The sequence below is a fragment of the Cryptomeria japonica genome, chromosome 4, assembly GCF_030272615.1.
Source record: "Cryptomeria japonica chromosome 4, Sugi_1.0, whole genome shotgun sequence".
Lineage (NCBI taxonomy): Eukaryota > Viridiplantae > Streptophyta > Pinopsida > Cupressales > Cupressaceae > Cryptomeria > Cryptomeria japonica.
In genome coordinates this window covers 676,890,255-676,914,160 of record NC_081408.1, presented here as the reverse complement: position 1 = coordinate 676,914,160, position 23,906 = coordinate 676,890,255, and positions in this window count along the sequence as shown.

Here is a 23,906-nt window from a genome sequence, read left to right as displayed (position 1 = left end):
GCCTTTAGGACCATAGGAGTCATATTTGTCTTAGAGGTCCTATGTGGATCAAAGTTGGTCAATGCCTCCCAATGTGTGGTAAGGGAGTGAAAATGATGTATTCGATGATTTTATTTCTTATTTGACATGTTAGAAAATTTTTTGGGGGATCTTTGAGTCATTTGTACATTTGGAGTAAAAAGATGTAAAAGTTGCTGACAACTTTTCAAAGTTGACAAGCAACTTGGACAACAAAAGGTAGTTTAACGGCTAAACAATTAAAAATATGGTTAGAGCCGTTGGGTTTGAGTTTAAATAGACCCCTCAAGTATTGAGGATGGGTTGGTTTTTCATTATTGTATGGAGATCTCATCAAATGAATGAATTTTGAAGACTTTTTCTCTACAAATTCTTTCTACACTGCTGAACTTTCCTTCATATCTTTCTTGTTTGGACGTTTTGGAAAATGAGAGTGGATTCATTGGAAAGGTATCTGAGTCACCTTTCATTTGAGATCTATTTTTCTTGATTTCATTGAGTTTTGACCACTTTATAAATGTTTTTTTTTTTTTTTTTTGGTGAAAACTGGTCTGAAACTCTAGTATTTGGGGTTTTGAGAAAGAATAATGTATATCTAACCATTCCATCAACGACTTGACTCAAGAATTGGTGGAATGGTAGGTTTAATAGTTATCCAGATGGGTTTTTATCAATTTTTTTAGAGGATTTTGGAGGGTGATTTGAAGGCTTGAGGGCTTAACATCCCTATGTGTTAAGTCGTTTGGACTGGGTTGGAACAAATATTTGGGGTTTTGGTACAAAAACAAGTGAAGAGAACCTAAAATATGTTGAATCAATCCATTTTGGACATGTCCTTGCATTTCATGTTGGTTTTGTAAGTCAGTAAAGTGTCCTTGATATGCCTACAGTGCAACCAGAGACCTAATTGTGCACTTAGATGACTGTTGCAGTCAAGTTTTGGTCACTTCGGTCTAAAACAAAATCATATATTGTGTGTCATCCAAAAAGGTATCTGAAAATGGTTTTTGTTTTTGTCTATGATTAGTATTTTGAAAGTTACGAACAAAAATCTCTTTGAGTAGAGCTACAAGGACCTAGTCTCCTCTAGGAAGCCAATGGTGTGGAATGGCTTAAAGGGAATATGTCAATGGTAGCATTGGTTTATCTGAGATTATTTGGGTTTGTAAACACCCTAAGATTCATGTATTTGACTTTGCAATGGTCTGTTGCTTTGTTGTCTCAAGTTGTCATGTTGGGAGACACAGCCTTGAGTTGAGAACATTGGGTTGAGTACCCTAATGTGTAGGATTGTATTTGAGTTTTGAAACCAGAGTTTTGGTGAGTTGATACACCTCCAAACCCCTCTGCATCAAAGTGGTATCATATCCAAAAGGTCTGATAACTGTGAAGGAAAAATTTGTGAAGAAGTTGAAGCATGGTAGAGATGCCTCCTAAAGTTGGGCCAGTGATGACCAAGAGGATGAAGGCCCTAGAAGATGAAATTGAAGCATTGAAAAATAAGGAGATAAGGAGAGATAGGGGTGAAGAGAGTGATAGTGACCCCAAATAAGGAGGAGAAGGTGAAGGTGAGACCCCTCCTGCAAGACCTCAAGAAGAGGAGATCCCTCCTGAAGAAAGAAGGCTTATCAATGCTTTGAAATTAGTAAAAGGGGATGCTATTGATGTGAAAAAGGAGCTTCCTATGTATGGAGGCAAGATGGATGTTGAGGAATTTATAGAGTGGATTGATGTCTTGAACAACTACTTTGAGTATAAAGAGGTACCTGAAGACAAGAAGGTGAAATTTGCCAAAACAAAGTTGAAGGGTTTTGCCTTGGTTTGGAGGAACTACACCCAAGGAGAAAGAATGAAGCAAAACAAATTCATGATCGATTCATGGGATGGGATGGTGAAAAAATTGAAAGGACATTTCCTACTTGTTTATTATAAGGTTCAAGTATTCGACAGAATGCAAAACCTGAAATAAAAGATATGGATGTGGCTTCCTACACTGAGGAGTTTCACAAACTCAACTTGAGGTCTGGACATCTGGAGAATGAAAGAGAGAAAGTGGCTAGATACCTTAAAGGATTAAGGTTCAATATTCAAGATGAAATCAGCCTCCTAGTCCCTAAGACCATGGATGAATGTTTCCAAATAGCATTGAGGGCAGAAGAGAAGTTGAAGAGAAAGAGTGATCAACAAAGTAGAGGAAGAGTTAGAAACTTTAGGGGAAGAGGATCCTTTGGGGGCAGAAATTAGTCCCAAAGACAGTAAGGGGAATCTAGTCACAATGAACAAAGTGGAGACTCAAGTAGTAGAGGAAGTTTTAGAGGAAGGAGACCAAATGGAAGAGGAAGGTTCAATGGATCGGGAAGAGGTTCAAGTGCCTTCATTGGCAAATGTTATAATTGCAGTCAAGTGGGACGTACAACCTTCAAATGTCCATAGAAGCAAGCCTCTAGTTCTCATGGAGGAGAGAGGAGAAACAAACTAGTGCAAGAGGAGGATTGCCAAAGTGTCAACACACCACCTATGCCAACAGATCTAGAATTTGGAGAGAGCCTAATGATGAGGAGAACTCTCTTGAAGGTGCCAAGTACCAAGGAACCACCATAAAGGAAATCACTATTCAAAACTTCTTGCAAATCCAGTGGAAAGGTATGCAAGGTTATAGTTGATTCAGGGTCTACAAATAGTTCTTGGTGTCATTAGAAATGGTTGAGAAGCTAAGTTTGAAAAGAATTCCTCATCTGACCCCTTATAAGGTATCTTGGTTGAATAAAGGCCAGCAAGTGCTTGTAAATGAACAAGCTTGGGTAGAATTCCAAATTGGGGGGCATGGGATAGGGTCCTATGTGATGTGAACCCCATGGACGATTGCCATCTACTTTTAGGATGTCCATGGAAGTATGATCTTAAGGAACAACATGATGGGTGGAAAAATACATATACCATAACCAAGAATGGTGAGTCTTTTACCTTGAACCCTTTACCTGATGAAGGTGTAGATAAAAAAGTGGGCTCTAAGGTCATGGTGTTGATCAGATTTACCCAAAACTAAAGGAGAAGCCATACCTAGTGAAGTTCAAAACTTGCTAGAGAAATATAAGGGCATTGTAGTAGAGGAATTACCCAACTCACTACCTCTAATCAGAGATATAAGCCACCATATAGACCTAATACCAAGGGCCACACTACCCAATAAGGCTGCCTACAAGATGACCCCAACCCAAAATGAGGAGATTGCAAAACAAGTGTAAGAATTGTTAGATAAAGACCTTATGAGAGAGAGTTTGAGCCCATGTGTTGTACATGTTGTCCTGGAACCCAAGTAGGATGGAAAATGGAGGCTTTGCACGGATTCTAGATCCATTAATAGAATCACAATCAAATATAGATTTCCTATGCCGAGAATGGAGGATGTTATGGAGTGTTTAGGAGGAGCATGTTACTTTTCAAAGATTGATTTGAAAAGTGGTTACCATGAGATAAGGATCATAGAAGGGGATGATGGAAGACAACTTTTAAGACCAATGAGGGCCTCTATGAGTGTTTGGTGACGCCCTTTGGGTTGTCAAATGCACCTAGTACCTTCATGTGCCTAATGAATGAGGTATTGAAACCTTTCATTGGAAAGTTTGTCATGGTTTATGATGAGCCAAAATAATGGCCCCATTTTGTCAAATTTTGTCATAAAAACTCTTGCTTTGGTCATATATTTGGACAATGTTTGGGTTGTAGAACTTCCCTAGTTGATGTCTTTTTGGCATTATTAGATCTGACTTATCCTAGACCTAAGCTTGTTAATTGATGATCTTTATACAATCAAACTATGCAAATTATTTGAATTAACCTTAAAATATGGTTTAATGTATGTTATGTTAGCATCAATGGATACATATGCTTTTGTGTACATTAACGCCATGATGCGGGAACAACCAAGATGAGAAGATGACTAAGCTAGCGGTTAAGGAGACACATCATGATCCTGATGGATACATACCCAATCAAAGTGGAGTAGCATTAAAGGAGTCCATTGTAATGTCCCCTTTTTAGCACAACATGATATGGGGTGTCGTTAGCCTATTCTAACATGGTCTCGAAGGCTAACAAGGACATTGGTGGGATCCTGAGGTGTTTTGGCCTAGGTGTTTTCAGTTTCAGGCCAATCGGTGCTGCTCTGACAGGGTTTCTAGACACTTACTATTTATAGTAAGTTAGTCTCCAAGTAGTGACTTGAAATTTTTAGTGTTTCCCTGGTTGGCATAATTATCAGTAAAAAATATTTGAAGGCAACAATGATTTAAAGGGACTATCAACAATGTTTTAATATTTAACGATAAAGTGTTAAGTTAAATTAAATATTTAACTTTATCCTTATATTATAAGGTTGGGAATATAAAGTAATGTTTAAAATATTAAAAGTTCCCTTTAATGTGTGCATTGTGGGAAATAATATTTTATTCTAAAATGTATTATCCCACATTTAGGAAATGAAGTGTTTGCATCCAGGAAGAAGATATAAATTGAGGTTGAGAGCTCTCTTTTGGGGTATGCTTGGATGAGATTAATGTTGTGCTGTTGGATTTCGTAGAGATCTGATTATTGGGCTTGGAGGACGGAATCCCTCTTTGCTAGCATTCTCTTCGCTGTTGAAAGACACAGTTAGGAGGATTAATGGTGTTTTCATTCAGGAAACACATTGGGCTTCATCTGGTGCTCTCGCATGAAGTTTTTACAAGGGTTTGAAAGTGCAGATTTGAAGATAGTGTTTTTGCTACAGTATCACGTGAATAGTGTTTTGCTACAGTACCGCGTGAATAGTGTTTTTGCTACAGTACCGCGTGAATAGTGTTTTTCTACAGTGCCACGTGAATAGTGTTTTTGCTACAGTACCGCGTGAATAGTGTTTTTGTTATAGTGCCACGTGAATAGTGTTTTTGCTACAGTGTCACGTGAATAGTAAAAATACTACAGTGCCATGAATAGTGCTGCTATAGTGCACAAACAATGTTGGTATGAAGTTTACTTGTCTTTCCTGTTGATTAGAAGTTTGGAAGGCTACCATTACATCTGCAAACCACTACAACATTCAATTCCAGGTTTTTTCTATCATATTTTCATAACTAAGCATTGTAATTGTTGAATACAAACTTGAATAATTGTCGCAGCCCATAAGGCAGTTGAATGTGCACATTTATATTGCAAATCGGTATTTAACAACAAATAAGAAGTTTCAAGTTTTGCATATATTGTTGTATGTTTGTCAAGTGTTTGATAAAATGCCATGTTGATTACTAAGCAATTTAATTGATATCACATAGTAGTTTGCAAGTCTCTTTCAAAATGAAAATAGGGGTGGTCATTATAGTGGTATCAGAGCTATAAGTCTTGCCATCCTGTGGAGGTCTTACAGAGACTTTGGAACAGCTAGATAGAGGGAAAAGTGTTTGACAAAATATCAAAACACTAAAATCAGAAATTAATGAATTAAAATACATGCTAAGCATGTATGTTTAAGCATGCAACAGGGGCCTTATAACTTCCACCATACCAAAGCAAGATAAAACAGAAATTTGAACTCACAGAGCGAGCAGTCTAGTTCATCCATGCAAGTGGACATAGAATCCAATCATACAGACATAGAGGAGATATTCTTTGATCAGGACAACAGTATGGGTGATCGAGATGATAGGAATACCAGTCCAGATTAGGGGGAGGTAATGTTCAGACAGTTACTAGATACGTTAAAGCAAGGGCAGCATATGCAGTAGGAGCAGAATAGGCAAATGGACATGATGTTGCAGCTTATGCCTAGACAGATGGGCGTCAATATTAATCCAAGTGATGCCAACAATGGAAACAATAACAATGGGGGAAATGATAACAATAGGGGCAATGATAATAATGGAGGCCGAGGCAACAACAATGGCCCTGAGAATAACATTAATGGTAATAATGGACATGGCGACAATGGAAATGAGGCAGATAACTTTAGACACGTTGCACGCCCAGCTCAAACAATGAGCTCAAGACCTCTTCTACCCACCTTCCCACCTAGGGATCCGGTTCAACCAGTGAACGAACTGCAGATTACTAAGTTACAGGGTCAGTTCAGGAGGGACTGGGAGGCCAGTGGACCCAAGTTTCAGGCAGATATTTCCCTCAGGGATTATATGGACTTGAGGATGAGACATATGCCTAGAGTAGGAGGGAGGAATCAGAATTTTGAGCTGAGAAAGAAAGTTGGAAAACTTTCCTTGCCTTATTATGATGCTTCAGGGAAGATGACTGCACGAGCTTGGGTGCAGAAGGTAGATACATACTTGTAGCTAAATCCTATGCCTGAGGAGGAGGCTATCAAGTATACGGCTATGCATTTGGATGGCGTTGTGCATGAATGGTGGCATCATGGCATGGTGACTCTGGGGCATAATCAGATTACATCCTATGAGAAATTCATAGAAAGATTGATTGAGAGATTTGACACTAGGGATCCTGAGTTACATTTCAAGGAGCTAGCACAGTTAAAATAGTTAGGTTCTGTGGATGCTTACATCGCCGAGTTTCAGCGTTTGTCTGTACTTGTTATTGATATCTCTCCTAGGAGATTGGTGGTGTTATTTTGTGATGGGCTTGCTGATCCATTACGTGGTTGGGTGAAGGGATGTGATCCACTCACCTTAGCAGAAGCAACTAAAAAGGCACGAGATTTAGCCCCTTCGATATACAAAGGAAAATACCATTCAACAGATTCTTCCTACCGCAAGGACAAAGACAAAAAACCATTTCAGAAAGAGTATAACAAACCCAAAGAAGGATCAAAAGGACTAGACAGTGAAACCTTGAATGAACTTCAAAAGAAGAAATTGTGCTTCCAGTGTAGAGAGCCTTGGGACTTATCTCATTAATTCCCTCTCAAAGCTAAGGCAAATCAAATGGAGTATTTTTCAGCAGAGGAGTCAGAGTCAAAGGGGGAGGATCAGCACTCCGATTCAGATGAGGGTAACATGATAGAGGAAAGCAGCATTCCTAAGGATGATAGATCGTTGGCACGCTTGACAGGGGCCCAAAAGGCAATCACATTTAAGGTCAGGGGTACTATCCAGGGGCAGAAAGTGATATCTCTCATTGACACTGGGGCTACACATAACTTTATAGATATGCAGTTGGTAGCCAGGAGAGGCTTACAGACAGAGGAGCATGATGGTTTTAGAGTCATGGTGGCTAATGGCCAAAAGCTATTATGTACTCAGAAGGTTTCAAATCTTCACATTAGATTTGGAGATGGCTATGAGTTGGAGGATGATTTCTATGTTGTGGACATGGGAGATTATGACGTCATCCTCGGTATGACATGGATGGCATCGCTGGTTGATTTCACTTTCAACCTAGCGAAGTTGGAAATGAGGTTTCAGCATGAGGGTAGGATTGTTGTACTCAGGGGACTTTCATATGGGAGTTGCAGGGTAGTCTTTTTGAGGAGAATGGAGAGACTTTTTCAGCATAATGACATAGAGTGGGCAACAGAGTGCTTAGTGATGTCATCATCACCGGAGCCTCGGGTGAAGAGTCATCCACCAGATATACAGGAGATTCTTGACAGACATGCCAAGGTATTCAGTGATATTCCTCATGGGGTTCCTCCTGACAGGGATGCAGAGCATGTTATTGAGCTCGAGGAGGGAGCCAATCCAGTGATGATTACTCCCTATCGTCATCCTAAGAAACATAAAGATGAGATAGAGAAGGCAATTAAGGAGTTGTTGGAAATGGGGCACATCGGGCCTAGCAAAAGCCCCTTTGCTTTAGCTGTAGTTCTGGTAAAGAAGAAGGATGGGACAATGCGCATGTGCATCGATTATAGGGCATTGAATAAGAAAACAATAAAAAATAGATATCCCATTCCTCGGATTGATGAGTTGATTGATGAATTGCATGGAGCATGCTTTTTCACCAAAATAGACTTACGGTCTGGATACCATCAGATCAGGATGAGGGCAGAGGACATTGAGAAAACTACTTTCTGGTGTCATTATGGTCACTTTGAGTTTCTGGTTATGCCATTTGGGCTAACCAATGCACCTGCTACTTTTCAGAGTTGTATGAATCAGGCATTCTGGGGATAGTTGAGAAGATTCGTCTTGATTTCTTTGATGACATCTTGATCTTCAGTAGGACTTGGGAAGAGTATCTGCAGCATCTTGAGGAGGTGTTGTTCATTCTAGAGAGGGAGTCATTATATGCCAAGGAATCGAAATGCGAGTTTGGCATGACCGAGCTTCTCTACCTTGGGCATATCATTAGTAAACATGGTGTTCGGGTTGATCCCGAAAAGATTAGAGCTATAGTAGATTGGCCTACTCCCACGAACCTCACACAGCTTAAGGGGTTCTTTGGTTTATGCGGTTTTTACAGGAGGTTTGTTAAGGGGTTTTCATAGACTGCGGCACCTTTGACAGACCTCACTAAAAAGGGAGCCTTCGTATGGACAGAAGCAGCGCAGCGATGTTTTGACCACTTCAAACAAGTGATGTCATCTTGTCCGGTTTTAGCTCTACTAGATTTCACGAAGCCATTTGAACTTCAATGTGATGCTTCGGGTGATGGGATAGGGGCAGTATTGATGCAGGAGAAACATCCCATTGCATTCGAGAGTAGGAAGCTCCGAGGTGTTGAGAGGAGCTATTCTATCTATGACAGGGAGATGTTGGCCATAATGCATGCATTGGCCAAATTCCAATCATACTTAGTAGGTGGACGGTTTGTGATCAAAACTGATCACAATAGCATAAAATATTTCATGAGCCAGCGTGATCTTAATGACAGGCAGCAAAAATGGATCACTAAATTGTAGGCTTATGATTTTGACATAGAGTTTGTCAAAGGGAAGAACAATGTGGTGGCCGATGCTTTATCCAGGAGACTGCATGTTTGCGCTCTAGTTAAGGTTTCAGGGGATTGGAGAGATCGGATTATAGCAAAGTATGCAGAGGATACTTGGGCTTCTAGGATAGTTGCAAGTACCATACAGGATGATAGGTATATGGTGTTGGATGGGTTGATCAGATTTCAGGATAGGATTTATTTGATTCCTACATCACTATTCAAGGGGGAAATTTTAAGGGCGTTCCATGATGCACCTACAGCTGGACATCCTAGGATCTTCAAAACTTACAAGCAGATCCGTGAAAGGTTTACTTGGAGGGGACTTAAGGATGATGTGCAGAGATATGTGAAGGAGTGTGCAGTATGTCAGCAGAATAAGGGAGAGCACACTTTCCCTGCAGGGTTGCTTTAGCCTTTGCCCATTCTAGATAGGAAGTGGGAAAGCATATCCATGGACTTCATCACCGGACAACCTAGAGTGCAAGGGAAAGATTGTATATATGTTGTGGTAGACCACTTGAAAAAGTTTGCCCATTTCTTCGCTATACCATCTACTTACACAGCAACGTAGGTGGCAGGCCTCTTTTACAAGGAGATATTCAGATTGCATGGGTTGCCTAGGTTTATAGTGAGTGATCGAGATAGCAGATTTTTGAGTGCTTTTTGGCAGGAGCTCTTTCGGTTGTGTGGTACAGAGCTCACACCCAGCACTAGTTATCATCCACAGACGGATGGTAAGACAGAGATTGTGAATAAGTGGGTTGAGGGTTATCTGCGAAATTATGTGACTGCACAACAGAGGGCCTAGGTGAAATGGTTACACATGGGGGAATATTGTTACAGCACGACATATCATATGTCTATCAAGATGACACCCTTCATGGCACTTTATGGCTACGAGGCACCGAGCTTTGTTGACATAGTCTTGGGGGATAGCAGAGTACCCAAAGCCCGAGACTCATTGTAGGATAGTCAGGACATCCTAAGGGCGCTCAAGGAGAATATACAGCAGGCATAGAATCAACAAAAGTTGTATGCTGATTAACACAGGGTGGAACGCAGTTTTGAGGTTGGTGACATGGTGTATTTGAGGTTACAGCCATATAGATAGTCATCACTCAAGAAGAGCAGAGCAGAGAAGTTGAGACCCTGGTTTTATGGCCCCTATAGAGTCATTTGCAGGGTAGGTGAGGTTGCCTACGAGATAGAGCTTCCAGAGGGTAGCCGTGTGCACAATGTGTTCCATGTATCGAGGCTTAAGAAAGCCATTGGTTAGGGTTGGTGCCTTCAATAGATTTACCTCCATTAGACGAGGAAGGGAGACTAGTGTTGATCCCTGCAGCTATTCTGGATGTCAGGGAAAGGACACTCAGGAACAGAATCGTTAAGGAATACTTGGTGAAATGGAGAGACCTGCCAGATGAGGATGCTACATGGGAGAATGAGCAGGTATTGCAACATTCAGGACCGAATTTGCTTGAGGACAAGCAATTTCAAGGGGGGCAGACTGTAATGTCCCCTTTTTAGTGCAACATGATATGGGGTGTCGTTAGCCTATTCTGACATGGTCCCGAAGGCTAACAAGGACATTGGTGGGATCCTGAGGTGTTTTGGCCTAGGTGTTTTCAGTTTCAGGCCAATCGGTGCTGCTCTGACAGGGTTTCTAGACACTTACTATTTATAGTAAGTTAGTCTCCAAGCAGTGACTTGAAATTTTTAGTGTTTCCCTGGTTGGCATAATTATCAATAAAAAATATTTGAAGGCGACAATGATTTAAAGGGACTATCAACAATGTTTTAATATTTAACGATAAAATGTTAAGTTAAATTAAATATTTAACTTTATCGTTATATTATAAGGTTGGGAATATAAAGTAATGTTTAAAATATTAAAAGTTCCCTTTAATGTGTGCATTGTGGGAAATAATATTTTATTCTAAAATGTATTATCCCACATTTAGGAAATGAAGTGTTTGCATCCAGGAAGAAGATATAAATTGAGGTTGAGAGCTCTCTTTTGGGGTATGCTTGGATGAGATTAATGTTGTGTTGTTGGATTTCGTAGAGATCTAATTATTGGGCTTGGAGGATGGAATCCCTCTTTGCTAGCATTCTCTTCACTATTGAAAGACATAGTCAAGAGGATTAATGGTGTTTTCATTCAGGAAACACATTGGGCTTCATCTAGTGCTCTCGCATGAAGTTTTTACAGGGGTTTGAAAGTGCAGATTTGAAGATAGTGTTTTTGCTACAGTACCGTGTGAATAGTGTTTTGCTACAGTACCGCGTGAATAGTGTTTTGCTACAGTACCGCATGAATAGTGTTTTTGCTACAGTACCACGTGAATAGTGTTTTTGCTATAGTACCACGTGAATAGTGTTTTTGCTACAATGCCGCGTGAATAGTGTTTTTGCTACAATGCCGCATGAATAGTAAAAATGCTACAGTGCCATGAATAGTGTTGCTATAGTGCATGAACAATGTTGGTATGAAGTTTACTTGTTTTTCTTGCTGATTAGAAGTTTGGAAGGCTACCATTACATCTGCAGACCACTACAACATTCAATTCCAGGTTTTTTCTATCATATTTTCATAACTAAGCATTGTAATTGTTGAATACAAACCTGAATAATTGTCGTAGCCCATAAGGTAGTTGAATGTGCACATTTATATTGCAAATCAGTATTTAACAACAAATAAGAAGTTTCGGGTTTTGCATATATTGTTATATGTTTGTCAAGTGTTTGATAAAATGCCATGTTGATTACTAAGCAATTTAATTGATATCACATAGTAGTTTGCAAGTCTCTTTCAAAATGAAAATAGGGGTGGTCATTACATCCATATCCAATAGACCGCTTCCTCAATAGATCAAATTAGTGGAGCATTCATGATTGTTCCTGATGAAGCATAGATCTAGGAAAGGAGGTTGCGCTATATTTTCTCAGCAGTAGGACAGTTGTTTGTTCTACATTTATGTGTTGAGTTCTTGTTTTAATGTAATAAATCATGCTCACCTATTCTTTTGAAACATGGGTTGATCAATTGAAAGTTCATAATAAGTTTTTATTATAAATAAAGGTCTTTTATTCCTCACGGGGGTAGACAGTGCGACCATAGAGTTAGTAGTATTCTAGTTCTCAAATTTATGTGTACTGAAATTAACTTGAAATGAATAAGATGATTGTTCACCCCAACAATAAGAATAATAACTCTAATTGATGTCTCAATCCGAAGTTTAGGCATTCATTTGGTAAAGTCACTATTTTCATAGCTAGTGTTCATTTGATTGTCAACCCAAGGACGTAGTACTTGAAATGGGTCTGCACTATATATGCACTAAGTTCTTGCAACAGCTATTCTGCATTACTACAGCAACTAACATTATGTAGAAAAAGGTAAACAAGAATGAAAACTATGGAAAGGTTACAGGTAAATTTCTAAATAAATTCATAAAAGCAATGCTGGATAAATTCAATATGGATAAACATAAATTACTATGTCCTGGCTTGGTTGCAGGAACAGTCAGTGGATCTGTTTCTAGTGGCTAGAGGAACAGTCAATGCAAGAACTTCTACTGCAACTAAGGAAAGAAAACTAATTTTAAGGAACACATAGGATCACTCACCAAGTGGGCCCCCTTGGATGAGTGATACCAGGCTTCCCGAAAACAACTCTTAACAGATCGGAATAATAGAACTTTATTCATTGCTTTCTGAAAGTGATTACATAGTTTTAATATGAAAAGAAACTCAAGAATGATTATAAAAAATCCTTTGCTCTATTCTTCTCTCTTCTGTCTAACTAACCCTGAGAAGAAGAAGAGCTTCTTATTAAAAAGAAATTAACTACAATAGAAATAAATCACGCCCAGAAGAAGAGGTGGATGATTGACTAATAGAAGAGATAACTTGAGTTATGTTGCAGGAAACGTGGATCTAAACCGAACCACAGTCATTGCATGTCGTGGCGGTATTTGCAAATTTAATGCCCACTGAAGTTAGACATTGGTAGTGTCACTTGACTTCTCCACTTACGTCGTCCCTTACGCTTGCTCAGCTCTTCTACAGTTTGATCTTCAGTTATCTCTTACGTATCCTTCCCTTCATCAAGCATGATAGGAGAATATCCATCGTAGCATCATTTATTACCTGCACTACAAAAGAAATAACATACAAGAACATACATACACATTTTATTTAATTAACACATCTATTAATTCACATATGATATTGCCCTAAATAATCCGCATGGCAACAAGAATAAATCACATGGCTGCAGTAATAAATGGCATGGTTGTAGGAATAGACTAGCAAAGATAAAACATGATTTAATAAGTTCATGCTTAACATATGGAATACATATAGTCAACTTCCAATACATCACTACTACTATGCAAACCAAAAGATAACAAAAACTCAAGAGTTCTAAGGATAAAAATATGACAAAGTCTCAACTTATCATGCCCCCCAACTTTAAGAGCTTGTTGATCCTACAGCAAAAGAAAAATTTCTGACTCTTGCACTAACTCTCAAATCACCAATGGTTCCTTGACCCGTTCCTCCTAAAGCTAAATTCCAATAGAATCCTTTCATCTTTTTCAGCTTGGACCATCTGGCTGATTCTTCTGTAATTGCATTATAAGGTTGATCCGTAGGCTGACATCCCAACAGTGGCCACATGAGAATAGGAGGCTGAAAGATTAGTGGTAGCCATGTATTGGTCTTCTCTCTACCTAACTGTATATATTTGGGGGCTCTTTGCATAGCTGCTTGAAAATTTTGCACTGAATAAGGTTCCCCCTGCTTCAATTTATCTGGTAAGTTATTCTAGTGCTGAGTTAACCCATCTATTGCAGTTGCATTATCAGTCTGAACTAAATGCTCATATGCCTGGTATATCTCTTCTCTCATTCGAAGCACTAGTTTCCTAACATCATCCCTTACTAGTAATTTATGTCATTCATAATAAAGAACTCTTGGTTCTTTTGATTCTTTCCTTAATGGCAATGGACAGTCAAACTCTAAATCTTTATATGCTCTGGCTTGTGCCCCCATGTTGATCTCATTTTGGATCCATGACATTAAAGCTTTGATATGGATATCCCCAATATATAATAAAGGGTTCTACTCACTGTCTGAGGGTACAACATGGTTATGTAAATAAAATTCACATAGCAGATTCTTCACAGCTGGTGGAGAGGTCTGGTAAGCATAAAAGAATTCTTCAGGGGTTTCTAAAGAGGGGCTAAGGTCCCTAACAATGCAGTTAAATTTGAAATTCAAATACCACTCCTTCAAATGTACAGAATAAACCCTTGGAGGTGCCCTACATTGCATCAATTTGGGGACCGTACTAGCAATTGTTTCAACCTTAGCCTCTAATTCCTCAATTTTATTATCCCTCTTTTCTATTTCTTTTTGTTGTTTATCAATAATCCCTTGCAATCTAGCCCTCTCTATTTCCCATTGTCTATAAAATGTTAAAGAAATAGATAAACTGCTTAGGTATGAAGGAGGTCTAATAGGTGTTACCTTAGGCCGTGGGATTTCTTCAATAAATTCCTCAATCTGTGTTGGAATCTCTCCAACTATTTCTTCAAGTGGCTATGAAATATCTCCAACAATCTCTTCAAAATGTTGTGCATTTTCTTCAACAATTTCCTCAAGATGTTGTGGAATTTCTTCATTAACCTCCTCAAGCTGTTGTGCCACAAAAGCAAGATTTGACAATCTATCTTCATCAACTTCTACCTGGATTTCAGTATCTACAAGGCTTCCTTCTTCTTGTATTTCAATATCTGCAGGGCTTCCTTCTTCTGATGTTTCCACTGCAATAACCTCTGTCGGATCACCTACTAGATGAGCCTTCCGGGTCTTACTTCATGTTCTTCTCACATAAACCTTTGGAGTGGTTACAGGAATGGTTTCAGTTGCTGCAAGAGTTTTTCTTTTTGTCCTACGTCTCTTGGTTGCAGGAGAAATTTTAGTTGCATGCGGATGGGCCATAGGTTCCTTCCCTTTTCTCTTAGCAATTGGTGACTCTCTTTGAAGAGAAGTGGAGGGTTGCTCCACATTTGCTTCACTCATCTCTTCTTCTACAATAACCGCAGCTCCTTCAACAACGAGCAAATCATCCTCTGCAGCAACTACGGGTGAAGAAGGTTATGCCATATTTTCTTCTTCAACTAGTGGATTCTTTGCAATAGGAGCATTTTCAATAGGAGCATCCTCATCCCCAAACTGCAATATATCCTCAAATACCCCCTCTTCCATTTGTGAAACGTCTCTAAGGGAATGTTCTACAAGTAGTTTAACCAATCCATAATGGCTAACATAATGATTTCCATTTTTTCGTGTCTCCTTAGCACTTGTAGAAATGAGGTGGCATAGAAAATTAGGGACATTCACCCTCCGGCCATGCCGTAAATGACTAAGTAATTTAAAATGTGGTGAATGTAGATTTGAATATCTCCCTTCACAAGTAATGTATTTCATGACATACAAAGCTACCTGAGGCCATTCTGCTGGGAGGGAAACTCTTCTAGTTCCTTGCTTGTCCACCGTTAGAGGTCCATCTGTGGGAATTGTCCTGGCGCTCCTTGCATCCTTTGATTCTAGAAATAATTCTCCTTCCTGCGGCAACCCTATTACTTCAGCTATTTGTTGCTCCATAGCAATAACACTTAAACCTTTAACTATAGCTTCTCCTTCGTTAAAGGAATGCATAAATTCTACAGCTATTTCTTCATTAAAGTCTGATTTTCAAAAAGTATTCAATCTAGCCATGGTGTCTAAAATAATGCTCACAAAGAGCAACCTGCAACAACACTTCATGAACTATTGGCTCATGGCGGATTGGATCACCACCCATCTCTTACTCTGCTAGTATAGAACACTCTGCAGCTGAGAAACGGAGGAACAAAATATCTGACAGACTTGCTAAGTTGAAAATTCCATACATATCTCAATTTTGGTGACAAAATTTATTATTTCCTTGTGTGAAATAATAACTTGTTAAACAATGATGGCAAGCAATCAATTCTAAGTACCAAAAAGGACGGATAATCACTAACTTTGGAAACTGAACCATAAAGCACCCCCCCAACTTAACCTAGCATGTGTCCACACAAGCTAACAAGATTTCAGGGAGTGTACGCGGATTTAGAAAGGCTTAATCATAATGAAATAATAAATGCGTAATTAAAATAAAATACAATATGTACATACCTGCAGTCGTACAAAATTGATGGCGAAATGAAGTGAAATGACATATAAGAAAGTGGGATGGAATCATGTGGATGGAATTTTATTTACGGAGAAGAATATTCCCATAACATATGGAAATATTTATTGTGAAATGATGTGAGAAGAATTATGAAGCGGCAAGCATGTTTACTGCAGTGGCTGTAGGAACCTTACCTTTATTACTTTGCTCAATTGCAGCAAGAAGCTGAGCAATTACCGCAGGATCCTTTTCAGTTGCTGCACGAACCATTGTTGCATCATTTTGGTCAAAATGTTGCAGGAACTCCTCTTTAGTGGCCGGCTTATGATACAGACGCAGTCGGTGACCATTTACAAAAGCTTAAACTGAACAGGATCAATTGTGGTCAAACGAACAACTCCATTATTGAAAACTTCTTCTATCTCATATGGACCTAAACCACCTGGTTTGAAGCTTCCCCATAGCATCTTTGTATCTAGAGTCACACAATAGTGCCTAGTCACCTGCTTTGAACTTCTTCTCTTTGATATACTTATCATGCCACTTTGCTCTCTGATTTTGAATCAGTTATGTCTGCTGGACAACCATTTTCCTCCATTCGTCTAGAGTATTTAATTGTTGAATGCATTATTTTTGTGCTTCAGATAATGTCCTAATTAATTGCAAAGCTATCCTCAGAGTTTTATGCTCAAATTCAATAGGCATCATTGTTGCTTTTCCATAAACCATCTCAAAAGGTGTAAAACCAATTGGTGTTTTCCAAGTTGTTATGTATGCCCAGATTGCTTCTGAAAGCCTATGAGACCGGTCTTTTTTATGAACAAATATTGTTTTAGTAAGAATAGCCTCAAGCTCCCTATTTGTTACTTCTACCTGCCCATTAGCTTGTGGATGATATGGAGTAGACTTCATGTGTCTTATATTATATTCATTTACCAAAGTTGCAATCAATGTTGAAGTAAATTGAGGTCCCTAGTCTGAGACAATCTCTCTTGGGACTCCATATCTTGTAAATATCTCTTCATAAAGAAACTCAGCCACCTTATTATCTCTTGCATGTGTCATGGCATGAGCTTCCACCCATTTTTTTACATAGTTTGTACATACCAAAATGTAGGATTTGCAATTAGAAGGTGGGTCAATTGGGCCAACAAAATCTAAACCCCATTTATCAAATGGTGCTACTGATATTTGTGGATATAATCGCATCTCACCAAACTTTGTAGGTCTTCCCATACACTGGCATCTATCACATTTCCTTGTATAATGTGTTGCATCCTTGTGTAATGTGGGCCAATAGTATCCTATATTTAGTACTTTGAGTGTTGTTCTTTTGGCAGCAAAATGTCCTCTACATGGCTCATTATGACATGCATGCATGATATCATATGTTCCATCTTCCCTTACACATCTTCTCATGACTTGGTCAAGCCCAGTATAAAACAAACAATCAACAATCCATGAGAAGTTAAAACTTTTTTCAACTAACAATCTTCTTTATTTAAGAGAAATGAATTGGCATTTTAGTAGCAGCTAAATAGTTGGCAATATCAGCATACCAGGGAGTATGAGCTTGGATAAGAAATAAATGTTTATCTGGAAAAGCATCATCTATCACTGTAGAATCTTCTTGTAACTGAAGTCTTGAAAGATAGTCTGCAACCACATTAGACTTCCCTAGTTTATCAACAACTGTGATATCAAATTCCTGCATCAACAATAACCAGCGAGCCAATCTACCAGTAATTGAAGGCTTATTCATGAGATACTTGATTGCAGTATGATCTATATGCATAAATATGGGATATCCTGTGATATAGTGTCTGAATTTGTTGAGTGCATATATAACAACTAACATTTCCTTTTCAATGACTGTGTAATTTAACTCATGCCTCTGTAAGTTCTTGCTAATATAATATATTACATTTTCCAATTTGTCAATCTTTTGCCCTAACACTACCCTTATTGCATAATCAGATGCATCTGTATGAATTTGAAATGGTAAAGACCAATTTGGACCTTTAAGAACTGGTGCTTGAGCCAAGGCATGCTTAATCTTTAAGAAAGCTTCATTGCATGCAGAGATCCATTTAAATTCCATATCTTTGGTAAGCAATGAATATAATGGACTTGCAATTTTGGTGAAATCTTTGATAAACCTTCTGTAGTATCTAGCATAACCAAGGAAACTTCTTACATCTTTTTGCTTCATAGGGGCATTGATATGCTGAATGACTTCAATCTTTGTTGGATCCACCTGTATTCCTTTTACAGAGATATGATGACCAAGGACTATTCCTTCCTATATCATGATGGAGCATTTCTCACTATTTAATGACAAACTATAGTCCTCACATTGCTGCAAAAAAAATTTCAGGTTCCCTAATGCTTGTTCAAATTCAGAACCATAAGTTGTAAAGTCATCCATATAGATTTCCATAATGTCTTGAGAAATATCAAAAAAGATACTGATCACTGCTCTTTGAAAAGTGGCTGGACCATTACACAACCTAAAAGGAAGAACAAAATATGCATATGTGCCCCAAGGACAAGTAAATTTTGTCTTCTCTTGATCCTTTGGGGCTATCTGAATCTGAGTGTAACCACTGAATCCATCAAGGAATGAAAAGTATCTTTTACCAGCCAAGGAATCCAATACCCAATCCACAAATGGTAATGGAAAATGATCTTTCCTTGTTGCTAAATTCAGGGCTCTATAATCAACACATACCCTCCATTTTCCTCCTTTCTTAGGGACTATTACCAAAGGTGATACCCATTGACTATCAAAGATAGGATAGATAAATCCAGCCTTTAACAACTTCTGCAATTCTTCTTTAACTATCTCTTTTAAGGAAAGACTGATTCTTCTTTGAGGTTGTCTGAGTGGGCAACACTCTTCTTTTATATAGATACGATGGGTGCAAATTGTTGGATCTATCCCATGCATATCCTTGTAATCCCATGCAAAAGCATTTTTATGATATTTCAGCAAGTCCACAAGGGCCTCTTTTTGAGTATCTGAAAGATCTCTATTGATATTTAAACATTTATTCAAATCAACTTCTATCTTCATAGTAAGATCAATCTAGTTCATATCAGAAAAATGAGAAGAAGATACTTCATGCGGCAACAAAGTATGCAATATATTTTTGGCTACAGGAAAGTCCAAACCTACAATATTCGGAACCAACTCCTGCAATTTATGTTCTTCTATTAACTCATTTATCAGAATTTTATAAAGAATTGATTCTTCATCATGTAATTGCATGAATGGCCCTTGATTAATCACCATAAGGTGATTAATAGAGTCAACTCCCTCAGATTCTTCTCCTAAAATAGGCCAAATGACTTGTTGTTGATCAAGCTGGGGTTGTGCGGGAGAATACAAGGCTAATGTTTATGTAGAATTCCCATTTGAAATAGTCATATCCCCTGATCTACATCCAATATATGCATCAGTTGTGGCAAGCCAAGGTCTTCCCAAAATCATTGGATATCCTCCCAATGTTGCCTTTGGAGATAGAATCATAAAGTCTGCAGGGTGTTCCCAGGAATCCAAAATAACCACTACATTTTCAATCATACCATCAGGTCTCACTATAGAGCTATCAGCAAGTTGTAGAACTATGGTTGTAGGCCTTAGAATATTGATTCCAAGTTGTCTCATTACTTCTCCTGTCATCACATTAATGGTTGCCCCTAAATCAATTAAAACATTTCTTATCTGGTTGCCATTAATGACTATACTTACCACAGGACTACCTGGATCAAAATATTTTGGAATTGCAACCTTGCCTAACATAATATCTGTCAGTTGACCCATAACATGCACTGTTTGTGGATCCTTCTTCTTCCTGCCAGGGTTCTTTAGACATGCTTCTCTAAGTGCTTTACCATATATGGGAACATCTTTTATTGCTTGCAACAATGAAATTTTAACACAAATATGCTTCAGTTGATCTATAATATCAAAGCTTTGCTCTTGTTCTATGAGAACTTCTTTTTCTTGCAATCTCTAAGGAAATGGCGGTAATATCTACTTCTAAGGTATTGTATTTGTTGGATCAGATATTTCTTGTTCTTCTTGTACATTAGTGATAACTAGAGGAGATGGATTAGGCAGTTTTGTCCCAGATCGGAGGTGAATGTCACTTAGAGATAGAGAATAGGCTGGGTATTGATTAAGATCAGCTGAATAAACTTGTTGTTGCTACTGAGATTTAATATTAGGATTTGGTAGTGGTTGAGTAGGCAACTGTGTTGGCTTAGGTGGAACTGCAGTGGCTGCAGGAGGAGGCATTATTGCAGGAGGTTGTGGTTGTTGAATAGGTTGTTGATAACCAGAAAATTGGGCATTCCATGGCTGACTCACCCTCCATTAAGAAGTAGGTTTCCAATTCCCTTGAAACTAACTTCCTTGGCTTTGAGGTGGATACCAATTCCCTTGTGGTCCCTGCCACTATGGCATTTGATTACCAAAATGCTACCCTTGGGCTTCAGAACCATACTAATTTTGATAATTACGAAGATTTTGAGCATAAGGTGGTTGCCATTGATTATTTGGCACATAAGAATTTCCACTATAACCAGAAAAAGAAAGTGGATTCGGAGGCATGCCTTGTCTTTGGAAATTTGGCCTTCTTTGAGCAACATAGAATACTTGCTCATCCTCACCTTGTATTAGCTTGAAGTCAGGAACTTCCACATTTACAACCATTTTGCATCGGCAATCCTTCTTTCGCTATCTACAATGAGGGCAAAATTCTGCAAGAAATGCATCAAATTCTTCATGTTTCTTCTTAGCTGCAAGTGTATCCAACTGGGTAGCCATATTATTTATAATGTCCTCCTTAAAGTCCTTCAATAAATGGCTAAGTTCCAATCTAGAAACTCCAGTACTAGATGCTGATGATGGTGCTCCTGGCTTGGAATGCCTATTCTTCTTAGAAGAAGATCTGGAATACTTCTTACAAATTTTTCCTATTTCAGCCCAAGTGGATTTTGTAATATCACCTCCTCCCATAAGATCCAAAGAATCAATGCATTCATCACTAATTCCCCTCAAAAATATAAACTTGAGGGAATCTTCATTGAGATTACTATGTTTGGACTTCTTGACACTAAACAAGAACCTCTTTAGATAATCTTCAAGACTCTCATCTTCTTTAAGTGTCACTCTAAAGATATCATCCCCATGACGATCAGTGCCTCTACAATAATCTTTGTATTTTGCAAGAAACAACCGTTTCATCTCATCCTATGTATTGATTGTGCTACTACCCAAGCTCATAAACCATCTCAAGGATGACTCCTTTAAGGTGACAGGAAATATTTTGAGTCTATGGGCATCAATAGTATAGTCAAAAATCCTACAAAGAACATCAAACTCAAACAGAAATGTTTCTGGGTCCTCTGTCACCAATCCATAGAATTTAGGGAGGGAAGAAGCTGGAATGTTCTTGAGATTGGCATTGTCATGCTGATTAGATATGGGGAACTCAAAAGTTGGGTTTGGTTGTGGTGGTGGATTATTTCCACCAGGAGGTGGGTTTCCTTGCATTGGACTTGTGGGGGTTGTTACTATATGAAATTCTTCTTCTTGTGCTCCAAAGAGGAAATGAAGACTACCTTCTAGGAATTCAGATTTAGGGTGATTCAAATTCTCTAGGGTTTGATAAAGTTCAGCAAAAGAATTTATATCTGAGGAATTATTTTATGCATGATTAGGATGACTGGGCAGAAATCTACCTAGAACATCTCTTCTTCGCCTATGCATGCAGATTCATGAAATTTTTTGAACAGTCAAGTATGCCAAAAAAACAAAACAATTAACTAAAAACTAAAAAGATAATAACCATAACAGGTTCTTAGTTTAACACCATCCCCGACAACAGTGCCAAAAAAGTTCACCCCAACAATAAGAATAATAAATCTAATTGAAGTCTCAATCCAAAGTTTGGACATTCATTTGGTAAAGTCACTATTTCCATAGCTAGTGTTCATTTAATTGTCAACCTAGGGATGTAGTACTTGAAATGGGTCTGCACTATATATGCACTAAGTTCCTGCAACAACTATTCTGCATTATTGCAGCAACTAACATTATATAGAAAAAAGTAAACAAGAATGGAAACTATGGAAATGTTACAAGAAAATTTCTGAATAAATTCATAAAAGCAATGTTGGATAAATTCAATATGGATAAACAAAAATTACTCTATTTTGGCTTGGCTGCAGGAACAGTCAATGGATCTATTTGCAGTGGCTGCAGGAACAGTCAATGCAAGAACTTCTACTATAGCTAAGGAAAGAAAACTAATTTTAACGAACACACAGGATCACTCACCAAGTGGGCCCCCTTGGATGAGTGATACCAAGCTTCCTGAAAACAACTCTTAACAGATCAAAATAAAAGAACTCTATTCATTTCTTTCTGAAAGTGATTATATAGTTTTAATATGAAAATAAACTCAAGAATGATTATCAACAATCCTCTGCTCTATTCTTCTCCCTTTTATCTAACTAACCCTGAGAGGAAGAAGAGTTTCTTATTAAAAAGAAATTAACTACAATAGACAACATAAATCACGCCCAGAAGAAAAGGCGGATGATTGACCGATAGAAGAGATAACTGGAGTTATGCTACAGGAAATGTGGATCTAAACCGAACCACAGTCATTGCATGTTGTGGCAGTATTTACAAATTCAATGCCCACTGAAGTTAGACATTGGTAGTGTCGCTTGACTGCTCCGCTTATGCCATCCCTTACACTTGCTCAACTCTTCTACAATTTGATCTTCAATTATCTCTTACGTATCCTTCCCTTCATCAAGCGTGATAGGACAATATCCACCACAACATCATTTATTACCTACACTACAAAAGAAATAACATACGAGAACATACATACACATTTTATTTAATTAACACATCTATTAATTCACATATGATATTGCCCTAAATAATCCGCATGGCAACAGGAATAAATCACATGGCTGCAGGAATAAATGGCATGGCTGCAGGAATATACTGACAAAGATAAAACATGATTTAATAAGTTCAATCTTAACATATGGAATATATATAGTCAACTTCCAATACATCACTACTACTATGCAAACCAAAAGATAACAAAAACTCAAGAGTTCTGAGGATAAAAATATGACAAAGTCTCAAATTATCAATAATGGTGTTGGTATTTTGAGTTTATCAATTGTTATCTGAATTTTGGATATACTCACTCAAGGAGTCTCACTTGGTGAGTAATTCCTATGCATTTGTTAGTTAGTTTCTATTTCATTATAGTTGTTTTGGTGTTTGACTGTTTCTTCAGCCACTGGAAACAGTTCATGTGTTTGTTCCTACAACCAAAGAAGACATAGTAGTTCATGTCGGCTAACTAGAACATTGTTATCAGTAATAGTTCCTTTAGTTGATTTCAATTGTGAGTTTTGATAAATTATTGTCATTATTTTTTTCCATATTTCTTTTAGAAACTTTCTTTTTCCTGTTGTAAGATATAATGGCTTCAACTCGAGCTTAGTGCACATACAGTGTCGACTCTGGTCGATAAAGTAAATGAATTTTTTCCATAGGAAAGGTAACTACTCAATAAGGATGTCCAATCCTTGAAATGAGGTTTTAGAACCCAGTTATTATTCTAATTGTGAGGACCAACATTTTTAGTGTCGTTGCTAGGGATGGTGCCAAACTAAGAACATGTTGTAGCTATTAGTTTTGAGTCTTTTAGGTTGTCTTAGGTTTAAAATAAGTTGTTAGAGT